The sequence below is a fragment of the Rhinolophus sinicus genome, chromosome 15 (genome assembly GCF_057876585.1).
Source record: "Rhinolophus sinicus isolate RSI-liver-muscle chromosome 15, RSI-T2T, whole genome shotgun sequence".
Lineage (NCBI taxonomy): Eukaryota > Metazoa > Chordata > Mammalia > Chiroptera > Rhinolophidae > Rhinolophus > Rhinolophus sinicus.
Window position 1 is genome coordinate 58,457,209 of NC_142515.1, and position 10,963 is coordinate 58,468,171.

Genomic DNA, 10,963 nt, shown 5'->3' on the forward strand with positions numbered 1-10,963 from the left:
GTGGGATTTTTATTTGATCTTTTGGTATTGGGAAACACTTTTTATATATAAAACTACTTTTAAAATTATTATTCAATTGTATAGATTCAGTGCAGTGTCTTCAATGATAGCATGTCTATACTGTGTTTGTACTTTCGTCCTCAGAAATTCAGTCTTCATCCAGGAAAAACCAGTACAATGGTTCTAGGCTGTTCTCAATTTTAAATGCTTCCCAGCATTTCCCAGGCAATGAGGCCTTTAAATAAGCTTTATCTCTTTCTCTTTTATTCTTTCTTTCCCTTTTAAGATAGAGTAAGGGTAAAGCAAGAAATTCATTCCTAAAGGTACACATTGTTCTCTTATAATAGTTTGTTTCCTACTGTGATTACACACACACACACACACACACACACAAACACACACACACACTCATAATCATGTATGTATATAAAATATATTTGTATATTAAATTTAGGTGTTTGATTATTTTGCTAGCTTTATTTTTGCTTAATTTGGCAAACACGAAAGTGATTGCCTCATGGAATGCCAATGAAATCAAATCATGTAGCAATCAGCCAACTTGGCAACATTTAGGTGACGCAGGCATTTTTCAGTTTTCTTAGGTAAGCAGAAATATCCTCAGGTTGGAAAATGCAGGAGCTGGAATAAAATCTCTGCTAGATTATCTCTTAGAAATGAAGATTAAACTGTGGGTGTATATGACTGTTGTCCCTATAGTGTGCATAATGATCACAAATATATTTTTTACAAATTAAATCAACTTCTCCCAAAGGTCCCTAAACAGGTGCCTTTGACTTCCCGTGCCCACTGAATACTAGTGAGGAGTTGAAGTGAAAGTGGAGTGTTGGGGGGTGACTACGTGTTAATGTTGGATACCCAGTGAAGATGTGAAGTTAAAAGCAGAGGTAAGGAGAACTAGAAGTACTAGGCTTCTAGTACTTTGATAACTTCTTTGTCATAAATACCTGTATTGATTGCACGTGCATTCTTGCATATAAAAGAATTGTGTGATAGCAAACAATCTCTTATTTTTGGAAATGAATTAGAAAAATCTTTATATTGAAAATCATCATTGTGAAAGCTTCTAACTCATCTATCCATAATAGTATCTCCATGACCCCATTTGTCAAATAAGGAGAATGAATCTAGTTCGTCTTCGATTTCCTTCCCAATTGAATATCCTGTTATCCAGTCATTCTAACTCAGACGTTACCTGGTCATTTGTCATCCTATCATTTGGACACAACTCTTTAGAAAGTTAATGGCTCTAAGTCTATCTCTGTAAGACTCAAAAACTATTGGAATCTGTGTATGAATTTATGAATAAGACTCACATTTATAAGGTTCCATTTAATTTCCTTGGAGAAATAGACTCACTTCTGTGATTGTATTTAAAGTAAATTTACCTAGGACAAGTAATCAAATTGAAAAATGGCCAAGAAAATGCCTAATTTCAAAGCTTAAGCATCAGAACTTTCCCCAGATATTTGGGTCAAAATTTGCCGCAGATTTTTTTTTTTTTTTTCCCAAGAAACTGCATCCTGTGAATCTTTACCAAAACCAGAGCAAGGGAGTCTGCAAAGAAAGCACAAGAACTTGAGGGTGTGCTCCTCTCACCCAGGCAGTGACACACTCATGGGACACACAGGAGATTTATTGATATTCTCAGTTATTTGCATCTCAAACTCATTAACATAAACTCTCCAATTAATAGTGAATAAATTCTCTAGAGACATCTTCACATTATAGTTGGAATTATCCTGTCTTTGCAGGACACAATAGACCAAAAAATATAGGGTTTACTTACTTAATTTTGGTTGTAATTGCTGTTTTTGACAAATCAATATCTATCTGCTGTTTCAGTAGCATCCCGACTGGCGCTATTCTTCCATATATAATTTATCTTCATCAAGATCCCAAAGTCTAAATCCTTAGAATTCGATAAAACCATACAGGATGTTAAAATTATTGAATTAAAAACAGTAAATCTCTTTTAAGTTGTGTTGTTTTTTAACGTTATAAGGATTCCATGTAGTTGTTTACAAAGTCGGAATAGGAAAATAAATCCACATTTCTAAACTTGTTTTTGATGTACTTAAAAGGCTGGAGAGGCCGTCTTACAGCCTTGTTACGTTTTACATTGATACTCTCTGAAATCAATTTAAAATTAAGGGCTTAAACAATCTTACACACAGACACAGCATAGCACACATGGTGTGCTGAAACTCAATGCTGACTCCTTCTTAGATTTTTTTTTCCCTTACGGCTCACCTAAGTGTCTCCAAACTCATTGTATGGAAGTCCTTGGATTCAGATATGTTTCATAGGAAATGGATGTAGCAAGAAGATATAGTGATTATCTTTTAAAGTTTGTTCTATACAGCCAGGTTTTGAATCATGTCCTTATTAATAAAAGTGTGGAGAATAGACACATTTGTTTAAGTTGAAATAAATGGAAGAACACATAAAACTCACCGTCAAATCACTACACATTTACCAGTGACTACTGTGTATATTTAAAGATAATTAAAGGAAAATGCCTTGGCTCTCTCTTGCTTTTCAAAGTATGCAATTGTACACATTAAATCTAAATAAAAAAATATATTCTTAGTCCTTAATAATTAATATATTTTATTAATCCATTTGACCATATTTTAAATAAAGAATTTATGTCACACACACAGAAGAATTCATGCAAAACAGTCAGCAGAGTATTTTTAGTTGTCAGTTTTTAAAACTTTACTAGAAAACAATTTTTTGTGTCTGTGATAATAATTTTGTTTCAAGGAATATATATGTATCTCCTGTATCTTCTTCCAAGAAAACATTTCAAAATAATGTCCACTACTTTATGGGACATGAAGCGTATGGGAAATAATACTAAACGTATGCCCTTTGGCACCCCGGTTAGACTGAGTTCCATTATGTCTGCACTTTGTTTCAGGGGAGATATGCTGCTTATTAAAAATTAAGATATAAATTTAATAATAACTTTAAAAATAAAATTTACAATACAAAGTCAAGATTGTTAATAATAACTTTAATAATAATCTAGACTTTGTCATGTAAATTTTCATCTGTGGTGGGAATACTTGACTACCATTTCCCTGTTGTACTTTCTCTCTTTATTAAAAATTTTTATTTTTTTTATCTTTATTTATTTTATTGGTGGGGACATTGGTTAGTAAAATTGTATATGTTTCCAGTGTATATTTCTATAGTACATCATCTATATGTTGCATTGTGTGTTCACCGACCAGTATTCTTTGATGAAACTGGACACTCAGAATCCCTTAGGTTGGAGTCTTACTACATGTTCCTCTTATCTCACTTCCGTTATATTAAACAGGGAATTTTCGACTAAATGAGAAATCAATGTGATTTTGTAGAGGAAAATAGCTTTGTTCTTTTGAGTTGTGCTAGTGGAGGAATAAACTAGGAATGTTTTAAATCTAAGTGATAATAAGGTGCATGACTTTAGCCAATATCTTCTCATATACAGACATACCCCAGGGCCCTTTAATTTTCCTAATATTGTTAACAAGATTTTTCAACCTTGTTGCTGTTTTTCACAACAGTGTTTTCCATTTTGTAAGAGAGAAAGAAATAATCAACTATTTATATAAAAAAAGAACAACAAATAAAGCAATCATCCTTTAAACAATGAGTGAAAAACAAGCCAATAATAATATTTTTAATGAGTTTAAGTAAAATGCTAAATGACTAAAAATCAAATCAAATCTAAGGCCAAAACAATGTACAGAAATATTAGGCAAAGAGTTTTCATAATAAGGTTTCTTTTTCATAATTCTTTGTTGTAAACTGGACTCTTCTTTCCATAATATGACTTTATTTTATAGAATTTCTATTGGGCATTAATTATGCATATTGAACACAAACATTTAAATATACTAAAACGGCCACTTTTGCCATTTTTTCTAACTTGACACAAAGTGTATAAAAATTTGTGTGGAAGATGGAAAAAATACAGATTTGTAAAAAGAAATTATTCATCCATCTTATTTTCTCATTGACAGCTTTCATTGAATGCTCCCATAGTTTAAGCGAAACATAGAAGTTTCTGACCCAAGGAGGCTGTGGCAAACATTTTGAAAATTAAAATGTGGAACACAGATATGAGGAGTTGTAGTCTTCTTTGGGTCTAAAGAACCTAAACAAGTATACAGTACAGTTTGAAAAAGGGGGCATTCTTTTGTTTAAAAAACAAACAAAACAGAGCTTCTCCTGCAGGCTCCATCCATTCCAAACAAAAAAAGTGAATAAGCATTACTGTGAGTCTTTTTGTCCAATGAAAACAAAGAGACTGACACACCTGATGCCATAAACATTCGCACAATAAATAGTTAGATTTTGCTACTAATTTCTTTTGGCTTCACTTTTTTACATTTTCTTACTTTAAAATTAATGTTACAGAAAGTGTGAAAAATAAAAAAAATAATCAGCCATGAATTCAGCTATGCTAAGGTCATAATAAGTAGCATCTTTGTACATTGTCTTCTCATTTTTCACATAGGTGCATATTTCACATTTTTCTACTAGGAAGTAGTTTTCCTACTAAGTTGTGTTATAATTTAAAAAACAGTATTTCATACTGTACTGTGGTAATACATTGTCTTTGTAAACATTTAATTTAAAGGCTACATAAATTTCAGTTGTTCATATATTATGACTTATTTGGCCATTTTATTGTTATTATTTGGCATTCAAATTGCTTCAGTTTATTTCCTACCATGAATAACTTCACAATTAATATAATACTCATTACTCTTTCTTTTGGAAGTAAAATGCAGATTCACGAACAAGTTTCAAAGGGTCTGTAATCACTCAAAATTGTAATACTTGTGTATATACTTTTAAAAGTATAGTATATACTTTTTTTGGTGTGGGGTGAAAGGTCTATATCATAAGGTTAGTAAAGAAATCTATGAACTTCAATGGTTAAGAATAATATTATATTTTAAAAATCATTTCTTGATTACACATTACAAGAAATTGTATGGCTGGGTCAATGAGTATGACGTTTTTTAACTAAGGCTGGTTTTTTAGAGCAGTTTTATGTTCACAGCAAAACTGAGGGAAAGGTACAGAGATTTCCCATATACCCCCTGGCCCCACACATCCACAGCCGCCCCCACCATCAACATTCTCCACCAGAGCGGGACATTTGTTACAATTGAAGGACCTACATGGACACATCATGATAACCCCAAATCCATAGTTTACATTATAGATCACTCTTGTTATTGTACATTCTATGGGGTTTGGCAAATGTGTAATGACGTGTCTTCATCACTATAGTATCATACGGAGTACTTTCACTGCCCTAAAAATCCTGTATTTTCCACTTATTCATCCTTTCCCACATCACCCCCATCAACCACTGATAATTTTACTGTCTCCGTAGTTCTACATTTCAGTATGATCATTCTGTAAACTTGTTTTAGCCATTACTCAATTGATTTCTGGAAGTGGCTAATATTTACAGTTTTAACATCACTTGAATTTCTTGTTTGTTTTTTATTTACTTTGCTATATAGCATATTGTAGTTAAATGTAATTGGTTTAGGTCTGATAAGAAATGCATCATCTTAGTGAGGCGTAATTTTAATTTCTAATTAGGAACATGTCTGCACATAGAATATGTTAAGAAACATAAAAATCACCAACAGGAGATAAGCACTATTAATATTTAAGTATATTTCCTTCCAGTATTTTTAATTGAATAGATAGATACATGCCATATGTCATTTACAAACTTGGAATCATCTAGTATTTAAAACATTTTGTCCTGCTTTATTAACTTTACATATGGTCTCTGATAATTTCCTCAATTAGTAAAGTATATTTACATGTAATATTTTTAATGGTTATACTAGCCATTACAGGGATGCAGCACATTCATATTTTCAAGTACCTCTTTAAACATTTATCACATAATATATTCAATTGACTTTTAAATGTTTACCAATTGATTTTTAAGTGTTTCACGTGTCCCAATATTTAAATGTTCTATGTACACATATATGCACTGATGTTTTCTTGGCATAAGCATATTTCTATGTATAGACAACCACAGATATTAGGCTGTGTTACAGTATAGTTTGTTTTGGGAACAGCTTCCTTGATGAATTTTGATGACCAAAATCATAATATTTTGCTTATATAGACAGCTGGACAAATTGACATGAACCCTACAGAAACCTCTGTATAACTGACTGTACATTCACACCTCCCAATCCACACTCAAAAAACTGAGTGTTAAAAAATAAAGGAGATGATGGTTTTAAAATTGCCATCAGCTTTGGAAACCAGGAGGAGCGACATTAACATAAAAGCAAAGCATTTTTAAGTACTGAGGATATGCCCAGCACTGAGTGTTTTATATACAGATGGTGCCAAAAATATGTACACACATTTTAAGAAAGGGAAAAGACTGTGTTAAAATTGTAATGATATATGCTGATAACAAAAGATGAATACAAGTTGTGGGTATACATTTTTTTGGCACCCCCAGTATAGTAACTGATTTAATCTTCCTAACAACCCTATAAAATAGGTATGAATATGATCCCCACTTTAAAGATGAGGAAAGAAAGGCCTGAAGAAGTTAAGAAACCTGCCCAAGATTTCACAAAAAACAAATTGTAAGGGGCTTGACTTCAACCCAGAGTTCATGCAGACTTACCCTTTATTTTCTAATCCTTATCATTATTTTTCTTGAGGAATTTCTGGTAATCATAGTTCAAATGTCCAAGACATGATCCCGACCCTAGTTCCCTACACTTAAGGATTAGACATAACAAGTGCTAGAAATGAAGGCAGAACATAGAGCTAAGGAATTGGACTCTATGCACCTAATTTTGTGAGTTCTTTTTACATTCTCCCATACAAAATGCAGTGATCAGATAGTTAGCAAAACTGTTATTTATTTCATATCCCAAATATGACAGGCAGTAGTGCCAGAACAAGGCCAGAAGGACCATGCCCACAGCTGTGGCTATACCTACTGTTTCCATCAAGTGAAGAATGGGTAAAAAATGGCCATCCTCCAGTCATCTGTTCCAACAAAGTAAGAGTTGGTGTGTAGCTGCATTTCTCTGTCCATTCACTTCAAAGTGCCACATCTCTGAAATAAATAAATAAATAGATGATAGATAGATAAAATATTTTTTTATATCTATATAATTTTCTTTTTTTTAGCCTACCTTGCCTTTTATGCAATTCAACATACTAGATGACACCAAGACAAGTGATCTTCCAGTTTGGGTGCCTCCATCTCCTTCCCCTGAATCCAGATTCAGTGGCTCCCCAAACCAGGAGAGCCTTGGAATACAGTGCTCGGTCACGGGGAAAACAGCTGTGGTTGGTCCCTCACACCTGAAAAGATCTGAAAGGAGGATTTTGTGTGCAATCACGTGGTCAATAGAAGATATTAAAAACATTCATTCAGTGTCTCCCACACCTACCATTATTAGACAGACACAAGCCCTAGAGGAATCTCTGCAGTTAAGGAAAAAAGATAATAAAATATCCCCACAGGAGCATTGTGAAGCTGTGCCAAACATATCACTGTCAATATGACTCTTTTCTTCCTCTGCCTGACTTATTTCACTTAATACACTTTAGATCCATCTATGTTGTTGCAATTGGCAAGATTTCTTTTTTTTATTGCTTGAATTATATATATCATGGGTGCCAAGAAACTGTGTACAAGTGGACACTTCGGTCAGTGTTGCTCAAGCAGTAGTTTGCCGTAATCAGAAGTGTCTGGACGCTGATGGTAACCACTTTGAGCATCTCTTGTAATTGCAGAAGTCAAACATGACTTGTATTCATCTTTCGTTATTGGTATATATTGAGTATTACAACAATTTTAATAGTTTTTTCCTTTCTTAAAATGTGTATACAGTTTTGGGCATCATATATATGTGTGTGTATATATATATACTCATATATATATATACATATATATATGTATGTATGTGAATATAAAATCACACATAAAATCACGTCTTGTTTATCCATTCATTCATTAATGGACACCTAGGTTGCTTCCATAACTTGGCTATTCTAAATAATATTGCAATGAATTTAGGGGTGAATATTTCAAATTAGTGTTTTTTTGGATAAATACCCAGAAGTGGAATTGCTGGGTCATATGATATATCCGTTTTTAGTTGTTTGAGGGTTTCCCTACTGTTTTCCATAGGGATTGCACCAGTTTGCAGTTCCACCAACAGTGCACAAGGGTTCCCTTTTCACCACATTCTCTGCAACACATATTGCTTGTTGACTTTTTGCTCACAGCCATTCTGACTGATGTGAGGTTTTGATTTGCATTTCCCTTATAGCTAGTGAAATTGAGCATCTTTTCATATGTCTTTGGCTGTTGATATGTCTTCTTTGGAGAAATGTCTTTTCATGTTCTCTGCCCATTTTTCAACCAGATGGCTTATTTTTTTGTTACCGAGTTATATGAGATTCTTATATATTTTGGGTACCACCCCTTTATATGTCATTTGCAAACATATTGTCCCTTTCAGTGTGTTGCCTTTTGCTTTGTTGAAAGTTTTATTCACTGTGCAGAAGCTTTTTAGTTTGAAGTAGTCCCATGTGTTTATTTTTGCTTTTGTTTCCCTTCCTCCAGGGCACATATCCAAAGAGATATTACTTAGACTGATGTCAAATAATTTACTTACTACGTTTTCTTCTAGGACTTTTATGTTTTCAAGACTTAGAGTTAAGTCCTTAACCTATTTTGAGTTTATTTTCATACATAGTGTAAGAGAGTGGTCCAGTTTCATTTTGATGCATGTGTCTGTTCAGTTTTCCCAACACCGCTTGTTGGAGAGACTGTCGTTATTCCAGTGTATATTTTTGCCTCCTTTGTCATAGATTAGTTGACCATACGAGTAGGGGTTTATTTCTGGGCTCTTTATTCTGTTCTGTTGATCAATGTGTCTGTTTTGGTGGCAGTCCCAGGCTGTTGATTATTATAGCTTTGTCATATAGTTTCAGATCAGAGACCATGATACTGCCAGCTTTGTTCTTTTTCAAGACTGCTTTTGCTCTTCAGGCTCTTTTATGGTTTCATATAAGTTTTAGGATAATTTGTTCTAGTTCTAAGGAGGACATTGGTATTTTGGTAAGAATTACATTGATTCTGTAAATTGCTTTGGGTAGCATGGTCAATTTAACAATATTAATCCTTCCACTGCATGAGCAAGGTATAGCCTTCCATTTATTTGTGTCCTCTTCAATTTCTTTCTTCGATGTCTTATAGTTTTCAGAGTATAGGTCTTTCACTTCCTGGTTAAGTTGATTCCTAGGTATTTTATTCTTTTTAATGCAATTGCGAATGAATTATTTTGTTCATTTCTCCTTCTGATTGTTTGTTATTAGTGTATAGTAATGTGGCAAATTTCTTTATATTACTTTTGTATCCTGCTACTTTATTGAATTATTTTATTAATTATATTAATTTTTGGTGGATTCTTTAGGGTTTTCTATATATAGTATCATGTCATCTGCAAATAGTCACAGTTTTACTTCTTCCTTTCCTATTTGGATGTTTGTTTATTTGTTTTGTTTGTTTGTTTTTTGGGGATTATTTTGTCTGATTGTTGTGGCTAGGACTGCCTACACTATGTTGAATAATAGTGATGAGCATGGCCATCCTGGTCTTGTTCCTAGTCTTAGATGAAAAGGCTTCAGCTTTCACCATTGACTATTATGTTAGCTATGGGCTTGTCTTATATGGCCTTAATCAAGTAGAAGTAAGTTCCTTCTATACCTACTTTGTTGAGAGTTTTTACCATGAATAGATATTGATATTTGTCAAATACTTTTTCTGCATCTATTGAGATAATCATATGATTTTTATCTTTAGTTTTATTGATATGATAAATCACATTAACTATTTTGTGGTTGTTCAACCACTCTTGCATGCCTGACATGAATCTCACTTGATCATAGTGTATAATCCTTTTAATGTACTATTGAATTTGGTTTGCTAGAATTTTGGCATCTATGTTCACCAGGGATATTGGCTTATAATTCTCTTTCTTTTTTTCTAATTTAAATTTATTGAGGTGATAATGATTAGTAAAATTACATAGGTTTCAAGTGTACAATTCTGTAATACATCATTTTTATATCACATTGTATGTTCACCACCCAGAGTCAGTTCTCCTTCCAACACCATATAGTTGACCCTGTTTACCCTCATCTACCACGCTTCTCCCCCCTTACCCTCTGGTAACCACTATAGTGGCTATAATTCTCTTTCTTTGTAGTGTCTTTGCCTGGTTTTGGTATCAGGGTAATGCTGGCCTCATAAAGTTTAGAAGTGTTCCTTCCTCTTCAATTTTTTGGAATAGTTTAAGAAGAATAGGTAATACTTATTTTTTTCAATGTTTCGTAGAACTCACCTCGGAAGCCATCTGGTTGTGGACTTTTTCGTTTGTTGGGATTTTCTTGATTACAGTTTCAATTTCATTGCTAGTTATTGGTCTGTTCAGGTCCTCTGTTTCTTCCTGGTTTAGTCTTGTAAGGTTGTATGTTTCTAAAAATGTATTCATTTCTTCTACATTGTTGAATTTGTTGGCATATATTGTTCATAGTACTTTTTAATGATCTTTTGTATTTCTATGGTATCTTTCGTAATCTCCTCTTTCGTTTCTGATTTTATTTGTGTCCTTTCTCTTTTCTGTTTGATGAGTCTTGCTAGATACTTGTAAATTTTATTTTTCCTCTCAAAAAAACAGTTCTTAGTTTCATTAATCTTTTCTATTATTTTTCTACTTCATTTATTTTCATGCTGATTTATTTATTTCCTTCCTTCTGTTTACTTTGGATTTTGTTTGTTTTTATTTTTTTAGTTTCTTTAAGTGTAAATTTAGATTGTTTATTTGGGATTTTTCCTGCTTCTTGAGGTAGGTGT